The following is a 21,535-nucleotide window of genomic DNA, read 5'->3' on the forward strand; positions in this document are numbered from 1 at the left end:
CAATTAATTAAGATGAATTGTTTTAATGGTTTCCTTGTACACTTATATTCTTATCTTCAAATAATAGCCTAGATTTTACACAAACAAATCATTTAATTTAATCTTTTTTTATTGATGCAGGCATCCAGAGTTTGTAAATGCTTTCATCATAAATTATTACCCTTCACTTCCTGGCGGAAAAAAATTCCTCCATTTGTTAATGTGACATCAAACTGAAAAGATAAGGAGTTTTTAAAAAGAGAAGTTGGCAGCAGTTTTGATTTGGCAGTGTCTCTATTTACCAATGACCCTGTCAGCAAGGGAGGACGTGACTTGGTATCATTTACAACTCTTGGGCGTCCAGGGAAACTTGGTTTTCCGACCCAACCAGGAGATTGTAAAGGCACCTCGGAACAATGAGCAGCGAGTGGGACAATCCCTCACAAACAACTCTTCATCAAAAAGCTAAACTTCACTGTCACACCATAACTCTACACCTTCTCTGAAGATAGCACCTACTTCCCCCTCAGGTGCATCAGCTTCACACCTGCATATTCTGCCTTACAGTTTCTTTTACATTATAAATGGCAATATATCTAATGGCCACAGCACAGTGGCTCAGAGGTTAGCACTGCTGCCTCACACCTGGGTTCAATTCCAGCCTCGGGCGACTGACTGTGTGGAGTTTGCTCACTCTCCCAATATCTGCGTGGGTTTCCTCGGGTGCTCCAGTTTCCTCCCACAGTCCAAAGATGGGCAGGCTAGGGTGGGTTGGCCACGGGAAATTATCATCAAGATTAGAGTGGTGCTGGAAAAGCACAGCAGGTCAGGCAGCATCCGAGGAACAGGATGCTGCCTGACCTGCTGTGCTTTTCCAGCACCACCCTAATCTTGACTCTGATCTCCAGCATCTGCAGTCCTCACTTTCACCACGGGAAATTATCCTATAGTGTGCAGGCTAGGTGGATTGGCCCTAGTTAATGCAGGGTTACAGTGCTATGGGAGGGTGGTGGGTAGTGGGCCTGGGGGGGGGGGGGTGTTTCGGAGGGCTGATGGGGACTTGATGGGCCTGCTTCTTCACTTTGGAATTCTATGATAAATACAGTTAAACAACGGATTAACAATCTATTTGTGACATACATTGGGGATAAATGTGCTGCTCTTGAGTGAAAAGGTGCTTCAGTACAATGAGGCTGCTCTCTCATTGGAGAGACAGAGAGAGATAACTGGTGGTGTTTTCACCTGAGGGTCAACATGCCTCAAGGTGAGGCAACACAGTGAAAAAGAAAGATTTTTTAATTTAATTCTTTGGATGAGGGTGTCATTGTCCAGGCCAGAACCTAGAACCTATCCCTAATTACCCAGACAGCAGGAAACAGTCAACCACATTGTGTTGGTCAGGAGTCACAGGTAGGCCAGAGCAGGTAAGGATGACAGATTTCCTTCCCTAAAGGACATTAGTGAACCAGATGGGTTTCTTCCCCCGACAATTAATACATGGTCATCATTAGACTCTTAATTCCAGATTCTTCATTGAATTCAAACTCCAACAGCTTCAGGAACACAGGAACAGCAGGAACCCAGGTCCCCAGAACATTAGCTGAGTTTCTGGATTAACAATCCAACGATAATACCACTAGGGCATTGGCTCCCTGGTAACCTCAGGCAGTGCAGACATTAAACCCAAACTGTTGGCATCACTCTGCATCATAAACTGAGCTAAGCATTATCAGATCGGCCATAATCTCACTGCATAGAGAAGACCCGATGGGCTGAATAGCCCACATCAAATGATCTTTTTCCCATGGCCCTGACATCATTTACATTTAGCCAAGCAGATAGATGGAGTCTTGGTTTAATGTCTTATCTTCCAGGCAATAGTGCAGGTTGTAAAACGTGAAAGGGTTCAGAAAAGATTTACAAGGATGTTGCCAGGGTTGGAGGATCTGAGCTATAGGGAGAGGCTGAACAGGCTGGGGCTGTTTTCCCTGGAGCATCGGAGGCTGAGGGGTGACCTTATAGAGGTTTACTAAATTATGAGGGACATGGATAGGATAAATAGACAAAGTCTTTTCCCTGGGGTTGGGGAGTCCAGAACTAGAGGGCATAGGTTTAGGGCGAGAGGGGAAAGATATAAAAGAGACCTAAGGGGCAACCTTTTCACTCAGAGGGTGGTACGTGTATGGAATGAGCTGCCAGAGGAAGTGGTGGAGGCTGGTACAATTGCAACATTTAAGAGGCATTTGGATGGGTATATGAATAGGAAGGGTTTGGACGGATATGGGCCAGGTGCTGGCAGGTGGGACTAGATTGGGTTGGGATATCTGGTCGGCATGGACAGGTTGGACCGAAGGGTCTGTTTCCGTGCTGTACATCTCTATGACTCTAAAAGGAAGCAAAATTAGCAAAAAAATACACCTAAAGTTCAACATTTCTAAAAGTTGGTGACACTTCTCAACCTATAGAAATGAGTCTCCAAGTTTATAATTTGTTAACATTGTGGGTCAGAGAGGTTGATCACCAATCATTAAAATTATCCCATCATTACCAGGGTACTTACACTGTTAATGACCAGACTTAACTCTCCATGACGAATGTAATAGACACTTAATGTGTATCAGTAACTTCTTGGAGCTACAGAATGACAAGGAAGGGGGACTGATAATGCAATCATTTGTTCTTGGTGTTGTAATAAAGAGAGGCCTGGGCTAACGACCCACAGATATCAGTCAAAATCCCACCCAGACTTGGACTTAAAGCAAAAACAGAAATTGCTGGAGAAGCTCGACAGGTCTGTGGAGAGGAGCTGTAGACCTGCTGGGTTTCTCCAGTACTTTCGGTTCTTGTTTCAGATCACTGGCTAACGCTTCAACTCCAACGACCCTTCATCAGAACTGAAAATAACTGGGGATAGACTGACACCAGGGTGGGAAAATTAACAGCTAGAAAAATCGTTGACTTTACTGCAATGTGGTCTGCTCTACACTGGCGGGATGGCACGTGACTATGTGTCCTCCTCTCTGTCTGTAAAAAAAGACCCTGAGCTTCCAGGTGCTTGCCACTCCAACAGCTCACTGTGCTACCCAGCCAACAACCCTGGCTCTGCTGCAGGGTTTCAGTGAGTCCCAACACAAGTTGGGGGAAACCACACCTCACCTTCTGTCCAGGTGACTTACAGACATCAGGACTCAACTCTGAGTTTAACAATTTCCAAACATTGTCTGTTACCCTCCCCCATACCCCCAAGGTCCCCCAAACCTTTTTCAAATATTTACACCTCTCATGAGTGCTTATCTTTCTCTCTCTCTCTCTCTCAGCTTAAAATCAGCTCTCTCTTTGTTTACCTATCCCTTTTCTCTCTCTGGACCCCATCTCCGTGTAATCTATACACACACACACACCTGAGTTTCTCCAGCACTTTGTTTTTGTTTCCGATCTTCAGTGTCCACAGTTCATTGTTTTTTAGTTTTGAATTTAAGTTTAAGTGGCTGAAATATAACTTAATGGTGACCATGAGATTATCATCAATTGACATCAATTACGATCTGGTTCACTAAGGTCCCTTAGGGAGGGAAGTCTGTCATCCTCACCTAGTTTGGCCTCCCTGTGACTGAAATGTGGTTGACTCTTAACTGCCCTCTGAAATGTCTAAGCAAGACAAGAAACGGGGCAACAAATGCTAATTTCCCCAGTGATACCCAGACCATGTTCAATTATAAAGGGAGATACTGCTGGAACATGTGCACATTACAGCAAGTGCCCATTCATATCTGTGCCTGAATCATCTGATCAATCAGCTCAGTTGCATTATGGGATCAATTAGCTCAGGTGATTTAAACCATAGAGTGACACCATAGAGTCATAGAGATGTACAGCACAGAAACAGACCCTTCAGTCCAACTTGTCCATGCTGACCAGATATCCTAAATTTATCTAGTCCCATTTGCCAGCACTTGGCCCATATCCCTTTAAACCCATCCTATTCACATACCCATCCAGATGCCTTTTAAAAGCTGTAATTGTACCAGCCTCCACCACTTCCTCTGGTAGCTCATTCCATACATGCACCACCCTAGAATCCATAGTGTGGAAACAGGCCCTTTGATCCTACAAGTCCACACTGATTCCTCTGAAGAGTCTCCCACCCAAACCTATTCTCCTATCCTGTTACTCTACATTTATCCCTGACTTATGCACCTAACCTGCACATTCCTGACCACTACGGGCAATTTAGCATGGTCAATCCACCCTAACCTGCAACTCTTTGGACTGTGGGTGGAAACTGGAGCATCCAGAGGAAACCCACGCAGACACGGGGAGAATGTGCAAACTCCACACAGTCAGTCGCCTGAGGCTGGAATCGAACCTGGGTCCCTGGTGCTGTGAGGCCGCATGCTAACCACTGAGCCACCATTCTGCCCGTTAGGTCCCTTTTAAATCTTTCCCCTCTCCCCTCTAGTTTTGGATTCCCCTACCTCAGGGAAAAGATCTTGGCTATCCACCCTATCCATGCCCCTCATGGTTTCATAAAAGTGTGCGGTCAAATCCTGCACTGGCTGAGGTTACCATGAGGGACTCTCCTCAAGCTCTCCCCTTGCCTGAGGTGTGGTGACCTTAAGATTAAACCACACCCAATCGTCTCTCTCTACCCGAGGGAGCGGCCGTATGGTCTGGTTAGACTGCAGTAACTATTACCTTTACCCGAGACAGAGAATGAACCTTAACGCTAAATCCAAAATGTACTTCCACCTTGAGATGGAGCATAACAAACAAAATAATGAAGAGAAAATAAATTAACCCGCTCAATTTAACACAATTTAAAGGGAGGCAGGTATTATTAAAGGTGTATTAAATTGCAGGCATTTTAAATTGGCTGGATTTCCAAACAAGGTTAATCAGTGAGGGAGGGGGAGAACAGTGTGTGATCTAACATGATACAAGAAGGAGACGGGTGAAGTTTTTCCAAAGCTGCAATACATTCAAAGCTCTGGGAGCAGAAGAAAACAATTACTGGAATATATTTATGTCAGAAATAACCTGGCTATACTGAACGGTTTAACTGTGAGTTTGCACTCGCACCTTCCCACCGGCTCTTTAAAGAATAAACCATTCAGTAACAAGACAAACAAAATGATTCATCTCATTCAAAGCAAGTTCTTGCAATTAAAGAGACTCACAGTGTGCGCAGACTGAAGTCCCCTCCCACTTTACTCACTGCTTGACTTTTTAATTCTGATAAATTCCATACCCTGGCCCCTGCTGCAAATACCTTCAAATTGTTTTAAACAAACACAATTATCACTGCTTCCCCAGACATCGCTTAATAACTGAAGCACGAAAGCAGCAAAAAAATTCCAGTGTTTGGTGGTCAGGAGGGGAGGAGAGGGAATTGTCTACATTCCATCTGTGGAGTGTCAGATGGGATTAGTGCTGTCATTGTGCAGCACATCAGGCTCAAATCTGCTCTCCACATTATTAGTAAGTTCAAGAGGTGTTCCACCATGCCTTCCTCCTGCGGCAGGGTCTAGGGCCAGACTTCCTCACTCAAATAAAAACCAACTCTTTTCTGGCATCTGAGACGGGGCAAAGGCAGCTTGTGAGGAACTGGAAACAGGAAGACAGGATCATAGATAAAAGTGCAGACATATGCAGGCCATGTGCAGACAGATAACACAGGGATACATGCACGCTCACAGAGGTACAACCAGTAACTCTCACTTTTAAATAAAACAAAGCACACACCGGGGGCTGGAAATCTGAAATAAAAACAGGAAATGCTGCAGAAACTCAGCAGGTCTGGCAGCATCTGTGGAGAGAGAGAGAGACAGAATGAGGGTTTCGAGTCCAGCATGCCTTCTTCTGATCTGTTTTTCAGATTCTCCTTCTGAAGACTTGCCACTGAACTCAAAACATTCACTCAGTTTCTCTCTCTCCACAGATGCTGCCAGACCTGCTGAATTTCTCCAGCATTTTCTGTTTTACAATCACAGACTCAGTGACACACACACATACACAAACACACACACTCACTCACACACACACGCACTCACTCACACACACATACACACACACCCACTCTCTCACATACACATACCCACTCTCTCTCAGACACACACCCACTCACACATACACTCTCTCACACACACACCCACTCTCTCTCTCACACACACACATACTCTTTCACATACAGAGACCCACTCTCTCTCAGACACACTCACACATACACTCTCACACACACATACCCACTCTCTCACACACACTCTCTCTCACACACACACTCTTTCACATACACACACCCACTCTCTCAGAGACACACACACACCCATTCACACACTTTCATACACACACACAAATCCACTCTGTCTCACACACACACTCTTTCATATACAGACACCCACTCTCTCAGATACACACACACCCACTCACACACATACACACCCACTCACACATACACTCGCTCGAACACACACACACCCACTCACACACATACACACCCACTCACACATAACTCGCTCTAACACACACACACACCCACTCACACATATACACACCCACTCACACATACACTCGCTCTAACACACACACACACACACACTGACTCAGGGATACAGACATATGCACACACTCACACTGACTTGGGGATAGACATCGCTAAAAGGTACACAGAGACAGGAATATACACACAATTACAGACCGTTTCACAAAGAAAAAGACACATTCTCTGTGGCATACACATCCACACTTACCTAGAGATATATGTAGTTTCACCTTACACAGAGTGAAGCACACACACACGTTTACACAGATACACACAAACACACACTCAAGTATACACATATGCAAGCGCAGGGTATATAAATACACACACTCAGACACACACACAGACACGGGTACACATGTGTATATACACGTATTCACTCAGACACATGCTAAATGTAAAAATAGACCTTTCCATCGGCCCCAGGTTGTACAATAACTGATCCTCCCAGCTCTGTCAGCTCTCGGGTGAGGTAACTGCAGCAGAGTGACTGTGTGACTTTGAGCAGGAGCAGCAGCAGCAGCATGTAATCCAGCCAGACTGACCCCTGGGGCTAACTCCTCTCCCATCGCATTGTCGAAAAGCAGCTCCTAACCCCCAGCCAAGTCACTCACATGCTCAGACAAAGAGAGACAGGTTTTTCTTTCTAACATTTTTAACCCAGCACCATCCTCCCCCCCCCCCCCCCCCCCACCCCTCCCTTGACTCCCCCCCATGCCCAGTGATGCTCAGTGGGCATACCCACAGGAAACAGAGACACTGTCTCAGCATTTTCCTGGCTTTGTACAGCCTTGGAGAGACGCAGTGAGAACACAGTGTCACGCGTGTGTGGCCCAGGTATTGGGTGAGATCCCAGCACTGACAAAGGACACATTGCGATGTGACTGGATAAGGACAGCTGTTTGTAGACTAGATTTAGTTGCTAATGGTTTCCAGCAATTCCACGCCAACGTATTAAAGGAAAGTGTGTGAACAGGGTGAGGATGAAAGTTACAAACACTCTGGAGAAATTACTGGTAAGCAAAGCCTGCCTGATTTCTCTCCAAGTAGACAGCAAGGACCAGCATTTCCAGCCTGAGTAAATAAAGAAAAGGTCCTAATTTCCTTATTCTGCTGGCTCCGCTCCCTCACAGCCGGCTATGTGCATCTGCCAAAGGGGATACAGGCTTTTGAACGACACCCAGAAGCTGAAGGACTGCCTTTGTCTGCTCAGCAAACCCTTCCTCAGCACTCCCAGTGCTCCAGCACACCATCTCCTCTAGGGAAGAGCTCCACACTGGGTCAGGTTCACAGGTTTCCCCCAGCTGCCCAGCTACCCCCCCCCCCCCCCCCCCCCCATCCAGCCCCCACCATATGGGGCTCTCCTCCCTACACTGGGGACATGGCTACGGGGATCCTGGACAGCGTCACCTGTACTCTCTGGTACCAGAGAGAGAGAGAGAGAGAAACCCAGTGACAGAGAGAGACAGACAGACAGAGAGGGAGAGAAATCCAGTGACAGAGAGAGAGAGAGAGAGAGCCAGAGTGACAGACAGAGACATAGAGAGAGAGGCAGACTTACAGACAGACAGAGAGACACACACAGACAAACAGACAGACAGAGAGAGAGAGAGACAGACAGACAGAGAGACAGAGAGAGAGAGGCAGACTGACAGACAGACAGAGAGACACACACAGACAAACAGAGAGAGAGAGAGAGAGAGAGAAACCCAGTGACAGAGAGAGAGAGAGAGACCCAGAGTGACAGACAGAGACATAGAGAGAGAGGCAGACTGACAGACAGACAGAGAGACACACACAGACAAACAGACAGACAGAGAGAGAGAGAGACAGACAGACAGAGAGACAGAGAAACTCAGTGACAGAGAGGGAGAGAGAGAGAGACCCAGAGGACAGATGGAGACATAGAGAGAGAGGCAGCCAGCCAGACAGACAGAGAGACACACACACAAAGAAAGAGAGAGAAAGAGAGAGAGACCCAGAGCGACACAGAGAGAGAAAGAGAGAGAGAGAGACCCAGAGTGACAGAGAGAGAGACAGACAGACAGAGAGAGGGAGAGAGACACTGAGGGATAGACATAGAGAAACAGAGAGAGTGTGAGAGACAGAGAGAGAGAAAGAGAAAAAGAGAGAGAGAGTCAGAGACAGAGAGAGCCAGAAACAGACAGATAAACTGACATAGAGGCAGAGGGAGTGAGATTGAGACAGAGAGACAGAGACAGAGAGAGACAGAGATAGAGAGATAGAGAGAGAGAGAGAGAGACAGACAGTGGAAACCTGGGCATGACGACACTGAAGGGAGACTTGTTTTGGACAGTGAATTCTGGCCTGAATGTACAGTGGGAGCAGATCCAACAGTAACTCGCAAAAGGGAACTGAATGAGCACTGAGAAAGGAAATGTTTGCAGGAAGAAGAAGAGGGGAGGGTGTGTTCAAAGGCAGCCCAGCCACTGGAGGCAAGTTAATCCATCCTGGTGGTCCAGAAGGTCATTTCATGGGAAATGGGCATCATTGGCAAGGCCAACATTTGATGCTCATCCCTAATTACCCTCAAACCGAGTGGCCGTCTCAGCCATTTCAGAGTAAACCCCGTAGCTGTGCGTCTGGAGTCACGTATAGGCCAGACCAGGTAAGGATGGCAGATTTCTTTCCCTAAAAGACAGTAATAAACTAGGTGTAAACAACAAGTGAGTCAAGTTTTACAATCAACGTGATTAAGATACATCCTAGATTCATTCATTGAATCTAAGTCCCTCAGCTGACGGTGTGTGATTTGACTTTTAGGACAGAACGTTCGGGATTACACACCCAGTGACACTGCCATGATCCACCATGACCCCAGAGAGCCAAGATCTAACCAGAGGTCTGCAAAAACTATAGAAACGTAGAAACGAGGAGCAAGAGTAGGCCATTCGGCCCTTCAAACCTGCTCCACCATTCAATATGATCATCCAACTCAGTCCCCAGTTCCTGCTTTCTCCCCCAGACCCCTTGATCCCTGAAACCCTCAGAACTGTATCTAACTCCTTCTCGAAAACATTCAATGTTTTGAGCTCAACCGCTTGCTGTGGTAGAGAATTCCACAGGCTCCCCACTCTCTGGGTGAAGACATATCTCCTCAAACAAAGCCCTCTGCACTCTTTTCAGATGAAACAATAAAACCAAGTCCATTCAGCCCGCACCAAATGGGCACAGGAAATCCCACGGCCTGTATCCGAAGGTGTCCTGAAGCCATGGCATGTCCCTCAACTAGTTAGCGCTAAAACTGGTTACCAGGCCACTATTGTAATGGGAGCTTCCTGTGCACAAATGGCCCTCCAGATTCCATACATTGCAGCAATACTTCACAAAGCTGGCTACAAGGCAACACAAGATTTCCTGAGGCTTTTCAAGGTGCTATTAAAACACAAGACTTCCTATCTTTTTACAAAGGAATGCAAAGTGAAATGACAGACCATCACAGGTTTTTCATTTCCATGCAATATCTGTTTCCGTGCTGTACATCCCTATGACTCAATGGGGGCAGCCCCAACAACACTCAAGAAGCTTTGACTCCATCCAGGACAAAGCAGCCCCCTGCTTGATTGGCACCACATCCACAAACACCCACCCCCTCCAATACCCACACTCAGTAGCAGCAGTGTTTACCATCTACATGATGCACGGCAGAAATTGACCAAAGATCGTCAGACAGCACCTTCCAAACCCAGACCCACTTCCATCTAGAAGGACAAGGACAGCAGATACATGGGAACCCCACCCCCTGCAAGTTCCCCTCCAAGCCCCTCACCATCCTGACTTGGAAATATATCGCTGTTCCTTCAGTGTCGCTGGGTCAAAATCCTGGAATTCCCTCCCTAAGGGCATTGTGGGTCTACCTACAGCACATGGACTGCAGCGGTTCAAGAAGGCAGCTCACCCCCACCTTCTCAAGGGGCAACTAGGGACGGGCAGTAAATGCTGGGGCCAGCCACGTCCCATTATGAATAAAAATAGAGCCCCCCGGTTACTTTGGAAACTGCAGCCATTGATGGTGTAAGTTTCACTGGGATGTTTGCAGTTCAAGGACAGAGCGTTAAGGAAAGAGTCAAGTTGAGGAAGGTTACCAAGTAATCTGAATGTAATCTGGCAGTCAGTGCTCAAACAGCAGGGGGACTAAAACACAGGTTCACTTCAAGAACTTTGCTGGAGTTCTCCTGGAAATGCAGCCACACTGGTCTCTGGGAGGGTTAGAGGTCATGGAATCATACAGAAGAGAAGCAGCAATTCGGCCCATCTCAACCGTGCTCTCTCTGTTCAATCCATTCCTCCACTTCCACTCTGCTCTTTCTGCCATTCTCCAGCAGTTTTATTTCCATCGTTTATTCAATTGTCTTTCAAACGTTCCGACCAATGTTGCTTCCCTACCTGCAGCCGTATAGAACATCAGTTAGGCCCCACTTTGGGGTATTGTGTACAGTTCTGGTGACCATGCTGGAGAAAGGAGGTGGAGGCTTTGGAGAGGGTACAGAAACAGTGTATCGGGATGTTGCCTGGTTTGGCCGATATTAGCTATGAGGAGAGTTTGGGTAAACTTGGTTTGTTTTCATTTGAACGTCGAAGAATGAGAGGCAACCTGATAGAAGTTTATAAAATTATGTGAGGCATGGAGGGAATGGATAGTCAGAGTCTTTTTCTCAGGATTATGGTGTCATACAGCCACACAGCATGGAAACAGACCCTTCGGTCCAACTCGTCCATACCAACCAGATATCCCAACCCAATCTAGTCCCATTTGCCAGCACTTGGCCCGTATCCCTCCAAACCCTTCCTATTCATATATCATCCGGATTCCTTTTAAATGTTGCAATTGTACCAGCCTCCACCATTTCCTCTGGCAGCTCGTTCCACACACATACCACCCTCTGTGTGAAAATGTTGCCCCTTAGGTCCCTTTTACATTTTTCCCCTCTCACCTTAAGTATCTGCCCTCTAGTTCCGGACTCCCCAATCCCAGGGAAAAGATCTTCTCTATTTATCCTATCCATGCCCCTCATAATTTTGTAAACCTCTATAATGTCACCCCTCAGCCTCCGACGCTCCAGGGAAAACAGCCCCAGCCTGTTCAGCCTCTCCCTGTAGCTCAAATCCTCCAACCCTGACAACATCCTTGTAATGTTTTTCTGCACCATTTGAAGTTTAACAACATCCTTCCGATAGCAGGGAGCCCAGAATTGAATGCAGTATTCTAAAAGTGGCCTAACCGCCCTCCTCAATGTCCTGTACAGCTGCAACATGATCTCTCAACTCCAATACTCAATGTACTGACCAACAAAGGCAAGCATACCAAATGCCTTCTTCACTATCCTATCTCCCTGCAACTCCACCTTCAAGGAGCTATGAACCTGCACTCCAAGGGCTCTTTGTTCAGCAACACTCCCGAGGACCTTCCCATTAAGTGTATAAGTCCTGATTGGCCTTATCAAAATGTAGCATCATATCTATCTAAAAACAGGGAATAGAGGGATAGGGACTGCATAGAGGCAAATTATCTTTAGTTTAGAAGTGTGTCATAAATTGGCATAGTCTTGACGGACTGGAGGGCGAGTTCCTGTGCTGTACTGTTTCTTGTTGTCTCTTTCAGATGGTGTGTCCCTGATCACAGCAACTTTACATTATAACAGCAATTAGCTCTTGTCCTGCTGAATATTTTTTTTTGTCAAATATTATAAATCAGTGAGACATACCGATGGAAAAACCACCCTCGTTTCCTGTACCTCAACCCTTTCGATTTTAGCGTCCCGTAGAATATTCAAACCTAGAATGGGGAGATCACTTTATAAAATTTGACTGATGAAGGAAATTTGTCGCAACCAGGGAAGCAGACGAACACTATGTGCCTCTGTCCCCGTGCTGCTCATTTCCAGTGTTTTGGACAATAACTCCCTCCATCTGACTCGATGACACTGAGCTCTGCCAAATAAGGTGGATATGCTCTGGCCTAACAACTCTCTGCTGTCAACAAATAAATTAACCTCTTCCTTGACAACACTGTCAAACTCCTCTGGTTTGTAGACCAACTCATGGAACAATGAAATAGCAATCCATCCTGCCTAAAACCAGAACTTTCATACATACACGATTGAAGTCAGGCTGACTTTTTACACAGGAACATTACCCTACCAGTCAATACAATTGTGCACAACTGAACCTTTCAATGACCTTTTACTCACCCCGCTCCTCAAATCCCTGTGCCCCACTGGGAATTAGAAATCGATCAATCACTAGTTTATGAAGTGGAGATGCCGGTGTTGGACTGGGGTGGACAAGGTCAGAAGTCACATGACACCAGGTTATAGCCTAACAGGTTTATTTGACATCACAAGCTTTCGGAGTGCTGCTGACAGTTCCCCACATTATTACTCTCAGCTGCCAAACTTTGAACCAATATCACATATTATCAGCAATAATCCCACTAGGCCATTACCTCACTTATGTACGGTCAGAAGTCACACAACTCCAGGCTATTGTCCAACAGGTTTATTTGAAATCACCAGCTTTTGGAGCGCTGCTTGTTCGTCTGACTTATGACAATCCATACTTCAAATGAATCAAACACTAAGCTTCCACAGCTCCCTGGGGTATAGTATCGCAAACACTCACAATGCTCCGAGTAAAAATATTTCTTCCCATCTCAGATTGAAGTGATGTCCCCATTCCTTTTACATGGTGGCCCCTGGTTCTACAGCCCTTGCCCAACCAGGAGAAACATCTGACCCACATCCACTTGAACAAAAGCAAACTCTGGTGGATGCTGGAAATCTGAAGAAAACACAAGAAATGCTGGAGAAACTCAGCAGGTCAAACTGAGTCTGTGGAGAGTTTTCTGAACCGGGCTCAAAACAGTATCTATGTTTCTCTCTCTTCACAGATGCTGCAAGACCTGCTCAGTGACTCCAATGTTCTCTGTGTTTGTTTCCTACATCTCCCCTGCCGACTTCTTTTACAGAGTCATAGAGTCATAGAGATGTACAGCACGGAAACAGACCCTTTGGTCCAACCCGTCCATGCCGACCAGATATCCCAACCCAATCTAGTCCCACCTGCCAGCACCCGGCCCATATCCCTCCAAACCCTTCCTATTCATATACCCATCCAAATGCCTCTTAAATGTTGCAATTGTACCAGCCTCCACCACATCCTCTGGCAGCTCATTCCACACACATACCACCCTCTGCGTAAAAAAGTTGCCCCTTTGGTCCCTTTTACATCTTTCCCCTCTCACTCTAAACCTATACTCTCTAGTTCTGGACTCCCCCACTCCAGAGAAAAGACTTTGTGTATTTATCCTATCCATGCCCCTCATGATTTTATAGACCTCTATAAGGTCACCCCTCAGCCTCCGACACTCCAGGGAAAACAGCCCCAGCCTGTTCAGCCTCTCCCTATAGCTCAAATCCTCCAACCCTGGCAACATCCTTGTAAATCTTTTCTGAACCCTTTTAAGTTTCACAACATCCTTCCGAAAGGAAGGAGACCAGAATTGCACGCAATATTCCAACAGTGGCCTAACCAATGTCCTGTACAGCCGCAACATGACCTCCCAACTCCTGTACTCAATACTCTAACCAATAAAGGAAAGCATACCAAACACCTTCTTCACTATCCTATCTACCTACTTTCAAGGAGCTATGAACCTGCACTTCAAGGTCTCTTTGTTCAGCAACATTCCCTAGGACCTTACCATTAAGTGTATAAATCCTGCTAAGATTTGCTTTCCCAAAATGCAAAACCTCACATTTATCTGAATTAAACTCCATCTGCCACTTCTCAGCCCATTGGCCCATCTGGTCCAGATCCTGTTGTAATCTGAGGTAACCCTCTTCTCTGTCCACTACACCTCCAATTTTGGTGTCATCTGCAAACTTACTAACTGTATCTCTTATGCTCGTATCCAAATCATTTATATAAATAATTGAGATTACTCTCATTCTTTGAATCTCTGATGAATACAGGCTCAGTTTGCCCAGTCTCTCTCCGTACGACAGTCCTACCATCCCAGGTACAAGTCTGGGGAACCTTCATTACCCTCCTCAATGGCAATAATATCCTTCCTGAGATAAGGAGACCAAACCTGCCCACAGTACCCCAGGTGTGGGTCTAACCAAGCTCCTATACAATTGGACAAGAGTTCACTGCTCCTGTACTCAAATCCTCTGGAATAAAGGCTAACATTCCAATAGCCTTCCTAATAAAATGCTGCATCTTTATGTTAGTGATTTATTGACAAAGACACTCAGGTCCCTTCATCTGCATTTTCCAACCTCTTACTATTTAAGAAATATTCTGTGGACCTGTTTCTCCTTCCAGTGTGGATAACCTCATATTTTCCCACATTATTTTCCATCTGCCATGCTCTTGCCCACTCACTTAATTATGCTGAAACTGCTTTAGATCTTCCTCAGCGCATTGCTGCCTAGCTCTGTATCATTTGGAAACATTACATTTGGCCCCGTGTCCATATTATGAAGATGTGGGGCCCAAGTACTGCTCCTTGTGGTATCCCACCCGTCACAGTCAGCCAAGGTCAGAATTCCTCCTCTGTTTTCTGTCTGTCAGCCAATCCTTAAGCCCATCCCATGTGCTCTAATTTTCCTAAACATACTCCCGTGGAGAAACTTCATCAAAGGCTTTCTGAAAATATAAATACTCTACACCACATCCATCAGCGCTCCATATCAATTCTATTAGTAACATTGTCCAATAAGTTTGTCAAAACAATTTCCCATTCACAGTCCATGCTAACTAGGCCCATAATCAGATCATTATCAACCTGTTGACTATTTATTCTATCCATTATAATATAATCTAGCATTTCCCCTATTACTGATGTAAGCCTGACAGGCTTATTTCCAAACTCAGTACGTTGACAGGCCGATGAGGGGAGAGGCCATTTTGGATTTGGTGCTCGGCAATGAGCCGGGGCAGGTGTCAGATCTTGCGGTGGGAGAGCATTTTGGTGATAGTGACCACAACTGCCTCACGTTCTACATAGCTATGGAGAAGGAGAGAAGCAGGCACAATGGGAGGATATTTAATTGGGGAAAAGGAAACTATGATGCTATCAGATGTGAGTTGGGAAGCATGGACTGGGAGCAATTGCTCCATGGAAAGTGCACTATAGACATGTGGAGACTGTTTAAGGAACAGTTGTTGCAAGTGATGACATAAATGTGTCCCTCTGAGACAGGCAAGAAGGGGTAAGATAAAGGAACCTTGGATGACGAGAGCAGAGGAGCTTCTCGTCAATAGAAAGAAGGCAGCTTACGTAAGGTGGAGGAAGCAAGGATCTTACTCAGCTCGAGAGGATTACAGGCAGGTGAGGAAGGAGCTCGAAAATGGTCTGAGGAGAGCCAAGAGGGGGCACGAAAAAGGCTTGGCAGGAAGGATTAGGGAGAATCCAAAGGCATTTTACACGTATGCAAGGAATAAGAGAATGATCAAAGAAAGAGTACGGCCAATCAGGGATTGCATAGGGAACTTGTGTATAGGGTCTGAGGAGGTAGGGGAAACCCTAAATGGTTTTTTGCTTCTGTCTTTACTAAAGAAAAGGACCTTGTAGTGAATGAAACCATTGAGGAGCAGGTAAGCAGGCTGGAACGGCTAGAGATTGAGGAAGCTGATGTGCTGAAAATTTTGACAAACATTAAGATTGACAAGTCACCAAGGCCAGATCAGATTTGTCCTCGGCTGCTTTGGGAAGCGAGAAATGTGATTGCTTCACCGCTTGCGAAGATCTTTGCATCCTCGCTCTCCACTGGAGTCGTACCTGAGGACTGGAGGGAGGCAAATGTAATTCCTCACTTCAGGAAAGGAAATAGGGAAATCCCCGGCAATTACAGACCAGTCAGTCTCACGTCTGTCCTCTGCAAGGTGTTAGAAAGGATTCTGAGGGATAGGATTTATGACCATCTGGAAGAGCATGGCTTGATTAAATGCAGTCAGCACGGCTTTGTGAGGGGCAGGTCATGCCTCACAAATCTTATTGAGTCCTTTGAGGATGTTACTAGACAAGTTGATGAGGGTCGAGCAGTGGATGTGGTGTATATGGACTTCAGCAAGGCATTTGATAAGTTTCCTCATGGTAGGCTTGTTCAGAAGGTCAGGAGGAATGGGATACAGGGAAATTTAGCTGTCTGGATACAGAATTGGCTGGCAACAGAAGACAGCGAATGGTAGTGGAAGGAAAGTATTCTGCCTGAAAGTTATTGGTGAGTGGTGTTCCACACTCTTTGTAATTTTTATTAATGGCTGGGATGAGGAGATTGAAGGATGGGTTAGCAAGTTTGCAGACGACACAAAGGTTGGAGGTGTCGTTGACAGTATAGAGGGCTGTTGTAGGCTGCAGCGGGACATGGACAGGATGCAGAGATGGGCTGAGAGGTGGCAGATGGAGTTCAACCTGGATAAATGCGAGGTGATGCATTTTGGAAGGTCGAACTTGAAAGTTGAGTACAGGATTAAGGATAGGATTCTTGGCAGTGTGGAGGAACAGAGGAATCTTGGTGTGCAGGTACATAGATCCCTTAAAATGGCCACCCAAGTGGACAGGGTTGTTAAGAAAGCATATGGTGTTTTGGCTTTCATTAACAGGGGGGTTGAGTTTAAGAGTCGTGAGATCTTGTTGCAGCTCCATAAAACTTTGGTTAGACCACACTTGGAATTCTGTGTCCAGTTCTGGTCGCTCTATTATAGGAAAGATGTGGATGCTTTGGAGGTGGTTCAGAGGAGGTTTACCAGGATGCTGCCTGGAAAAAAGGAAGACAGGGGACCTAATTGAGGTATACAAGATAATGAGAGGCATAGGTAGAGTTGATAGCCAGAGACTTTTTCCCAGGGCAGAAATTGTTAACACGAGGGGTCATAGTTTTAAGCTGTTTGGCCGAAAGTATAGAGGGGATGTCAGAGGCGGGTTCTTTACGCAGAGAGTTGTGAGAGCATGGAATGTGTTGCCAGCAGCAGTTGTGGAAGCGAGGTCATTGGGGATATTTAAGAGACTGCTAGACCTGCATATGGCCACAGAAATTTGAGGGTTTGTACATTAGGTTTATTTTACATGATGATCAATGGTCAGACACAACCTCGTGGGCTGAAGGGCCTGTTCTGTGCTGTACTGTTCGATGTTCTAGGCCTGTAGTCCCCCATTTTCTTTCTCACTCCCTTCCAATGCACAGGAACCATTGCAGAATGTATAGAATTTTGGAAGATAATCATTATTGCACCAATTATTTCTAAAGACACCTCCCACAACATTCTGGAGAATAGATCACCAGATCCTGGGGATTTATCAACATTCAACCCCATGAATTTCTCCAGTACAATCTTCTTATCAACACAGATTTCCTTTTACATCTCATTCTCCTGGACCACTGCATTTCTAGTTCTGAGAGATTTCTTGTACCTTCCCCATTGAAAACATTGGATGAGCAGAGGGATCTTGGTGTCCATGTACAGAGATCTCTGAAGGTTGCCACCCAGGTAAATAGTGCTGTGAAGAAGGCATATGGTGTACTGGGCTTTATTGGTAGAGGAATTGAGTTCCGGAGTCCTGAGGTCATGTTGTAGTTGTATAAGACTCTGGTGCGGCCTTATCTGGAATATTGTGTACAGTTCTGGTCACCATACTATAGGAAGGATGTGGAGGTACTGGAACGGGTGCAGAGGAGGTTTACCAGGATGTTGCCTGGCATGGTAGGAAGATCCTATGAGGAAAGGCTGAGGCACTTGGGGCTGTTTTCATTGGAGAAAAGAAGGTTTAGGGGAGATTTGATAGAGGTGTACAAGATGATTAGGGGTTTAGATAGGGTTGACAGTGAGAACCTTTTTCTGCGTATGGAGTCAGCTGGTTCTAGGGGACACAGCTTTAAATTAAAGGTTGGTATAGGACAGATGTTAGGGGTAGTTTCTTTACTCAGCGGGTTGTGAGTTCATGGAATGCCCTGCCAGTATCAGTGGTGGACTCTCCCTCTTTATGGTCATTTAAACGGGCATTGGATAAGCATATGGAGGTTATTGGGCTAGTGTAGGTTAGGTAGGCTTCGGTCGGCGCAACATCGAGGGCCAAAGGGCCTGTACTGCGCTGTATTTTTCTATGTTCTATGTTCTATGTTCTATAAACACAAAGTAATCATTTAGCTTCCGTGCCATTTCTTTATTCCCCATTATAAACTCTCCTGACTTTGCCTTTAACCAATCCACACACATTTTAGACAAAGACCTCCTTTCTACGTATCTACAGAAGCTTTCACCATTTGCTTTTATGTTTTGTGTTAGATTGCGTTTTTATTCAGTTCTCTATAATCAGTTTCTTGATCCTCCTTTGTTGTATTCTATAAATCTCCCAATCCTCAGCATTACTGCTGTGTCTGGCAATTTTATAAGCCTTTTCTTTAAATCTCATAAATTCCTAAACTTCCTTTGTTAGCCACAGTTGACTGATCTTTTTTGAGTTATGGTACATTGACGTAATTTATAGTTTCTGCAAGTCATGTAACATTTCTTTAAAGACCATCCATTTCCTATGGACGGTCGTGCATTTTAATGTATCTTCTCAGTCCAGCTCAATCAGTCAGTGCCTCATGTCTTCATGACTTCCCTTATTCAAACGTAACGCCTTACCTTCAGATTGAACTGTCTCATCTTCAAAGACGTAATATAAAATTTGATCATATTATGATCACACATCCTGGAAGATCCTTACACAACAAGATTGTTAACCCTACCACTATCGCAGCAAATCCATGGAACACCATGGCGATAGTGGTATCATCATTGGACTGTTAACCCAGAGACCCAGGGAATGTTCTGGGAACCCCGAATCCTGCTATGGTAGCTGGTGAAATGCTAATTCAATCCAAAATCTGGAATTAGGAGTCTAAAGATGACCATGAATCCATTATTGATTGTCGGAAAAATCTATCTAGTTCACTAATGTCCTTACCTGGTCTGGCGTATATGTGGCCCCAGGCCCACAGCAATGTGGTTGACTCTTAACTGCCCTCTGGGCAATAAATGCTGGGCTAGACAGCAATGCTCCCATCCTGTGACTGAATAAAAAAAAAGAGTCCTTCCTCCAAGCCCCTCACCATCCTGACTTGGAAATATATCGCTGTTCCTTCAGTGTCGCTGGGTCAGAATCCCAGAACTCCCTCCCTAAGGGCATTGTGGGTCTACCCACAGCACATGGACTGCAGCGGTTCAAGAAAGCAGCTCATCCTCACCTTCTCAAGGGGCAACTAGGGATGGGTAATAAATGCCCAGACATCCCATGACTGAGTTTAAAAACAAAGCCCCCCCCCTCAACGTTGTTTGAAGACCTCCACAGATCCTGGAGCACAGCTCGTGCAGACTGGGACGAGACCATAAACCGCTTTCGTTCAGCTGGTTCCAATACACTGTGGAACACATCCTCTTCCTCACCTCTGCTGAATCTACCCAGTGGCTGATCACATCTCTAAGCTTCTCCTGCAAGATCCTAGCACACAGCAATCACTAGCTTTACAAAGAATAAAAATCTCTGCAGAAGTGGGCAGCTTGCCCAGAACCCCACAGATCCGAGATACTGTTTCACACCTGAGGGGACGGGAGAAATTTCTATCTTTTGAAGTGAAACCTCAGTTGAATAAATCATCCACTCACAATCTCCCGACCCTCGATAAACTAATCCTGATGTCCAAAAGTCTCACAGTGGGAGCCTTTCACATGCAATAAGCTAGCTGTGTTAGTTGGGGTTCTCAAGTTGCTAAGGGACCTGAATACGCCTCTCCATTCCCTGCTCATCTGATTGAGCCATCAGAAAAACGAGAGAACAGAGATGAAAGAGAGAGAGAGAGATTTAGTTCCTTCCAGCAACACTGGATGACCCAAAGTTCCGTACAGCCAGTGAAACATCATCACTGTCCTGATGGAGAAATGAGAGAGAGAGAGAGAGAGAAAAAGAAAGAGAGAAAAGAGAGAGAGAGAAAGAGAGAGAAAAGAGAGTGTGTGTGTGTGAGAGAGAGAGAGACAGAGGGTTAAAAATGCTGCAAGAGTAGACTAACAAGACAGTAACACCAGGATTTGGCTAATGACACTTCTGCGTCTCACCAGCTAATATTTCGTCCTCAGAGGCTCCACTCTCCAACACTAAATCGGAACACATCTGAGACACCCAAAAATAGTTCAGGCAGCTGGGGGAAATGTGATGCCTTGGGGGCCCTGGGGATCTATCAGCACGCCAGCCTCACTCACGGACATTACCTCGTGCAACAAAGTGAGGCAATTGCAAATCTTATGAACGATGGACCGGCCTAACCCACACCAGCAATAAGATGGTAAAAGTAGAGGTATTTGGAATTGAATAGAGATTCTGGGTGGGGGGGCAGGTTAGGAGAGGGTAGTGAAGGCTGTCAGATATCCAAGAGTTGTTTGGACAATACTGGGGGCAGCTTGACTCAAATTGTCTTTAGCCAATGGAATTTTCACCCTGTCTCCCTCGGTACCCAGCACTCCCTGGGTCAGCAGCTCGAACAGCTACCTTGGAGATTGCTTTGGAAACAAATTGCAGATCACCACAAGCAGATGATGGAAAAAATATTCCTCTGAATGGAATTAGAGAGAAAGGAAACAAAAAAAAAACCCAGCCAGTCCTTCATCTTAACAAACAACAAGACTTTGCATTTCTATAGTATACGTAATACAGAGAAAAGATCTCAAAGGCATTTCACAAACACCGTGCCTCATCAAGCTGTAGAGCCACCAGATGCAGGAGGAGGTTTAGGCCATTCAGCCCATCCGGTTGGCTCAATGAGGTCACGGCTGATCTGCTCATCCTGAAACTAAGGAAAGGTTCTGTGGATGCTGGCAATCTAAAACAGGCACAGAGGATGCTGGAGAAACTCAGCAGGTCTGGCAGCGTCTGTGGAGAGAAAGCAAGAGTTAATGTTTCGAGTCCCACATCGCTGTTCTTCAGAACTGATATTCCTCACTCCACTTTCCTGC

The 21,535-nt window shown here is 45.7% G+C and overlaps 1 protein-coding gene across 5 annotated transcripts in view; it reads right to left on the reverse strand.

Moving 5' to 3' along the window:
• Positions 1 to 21,535, reverse strand: part of znf521 (zinc finger protein 521) — a 603,804-nt gene that overhangs the window by 301,896 nt on the left and 280,373 nt on the right. The window contains exon 1 of one of the 5 annotated variants that reach the window (XM_072569707.1): positions 6,927 to 6,981. The exons of the other annotated variants lie outside the window; for them this stretch is intronic. The gene's annotated coding sequence lies outside the window, so the exon portion shown is untranslated. Of the gene's footprint in view, positions 1 to 6,926; positions 6,982 to 21,535 lie in introns of those variants that run through there. 5 annotated transcript variants of the gene reach the window in all.

Source organism: Chiloscyllium punctatum, chromosome 5, assembly GCF_047496795.1.
Source record: "Chiloscyllium punctatum isolate Juve2018m chromosome 5, sChiPun1.3, whole genome shotgun sequence".
Classification (NCBI taxonomy): Eukaryota; Metazoa; Chordata; class Chondrichthyes; order Orectolobiformes; family Hemiscylliidae; genus Chiloscyllium; species Chiloscyllium punctatum.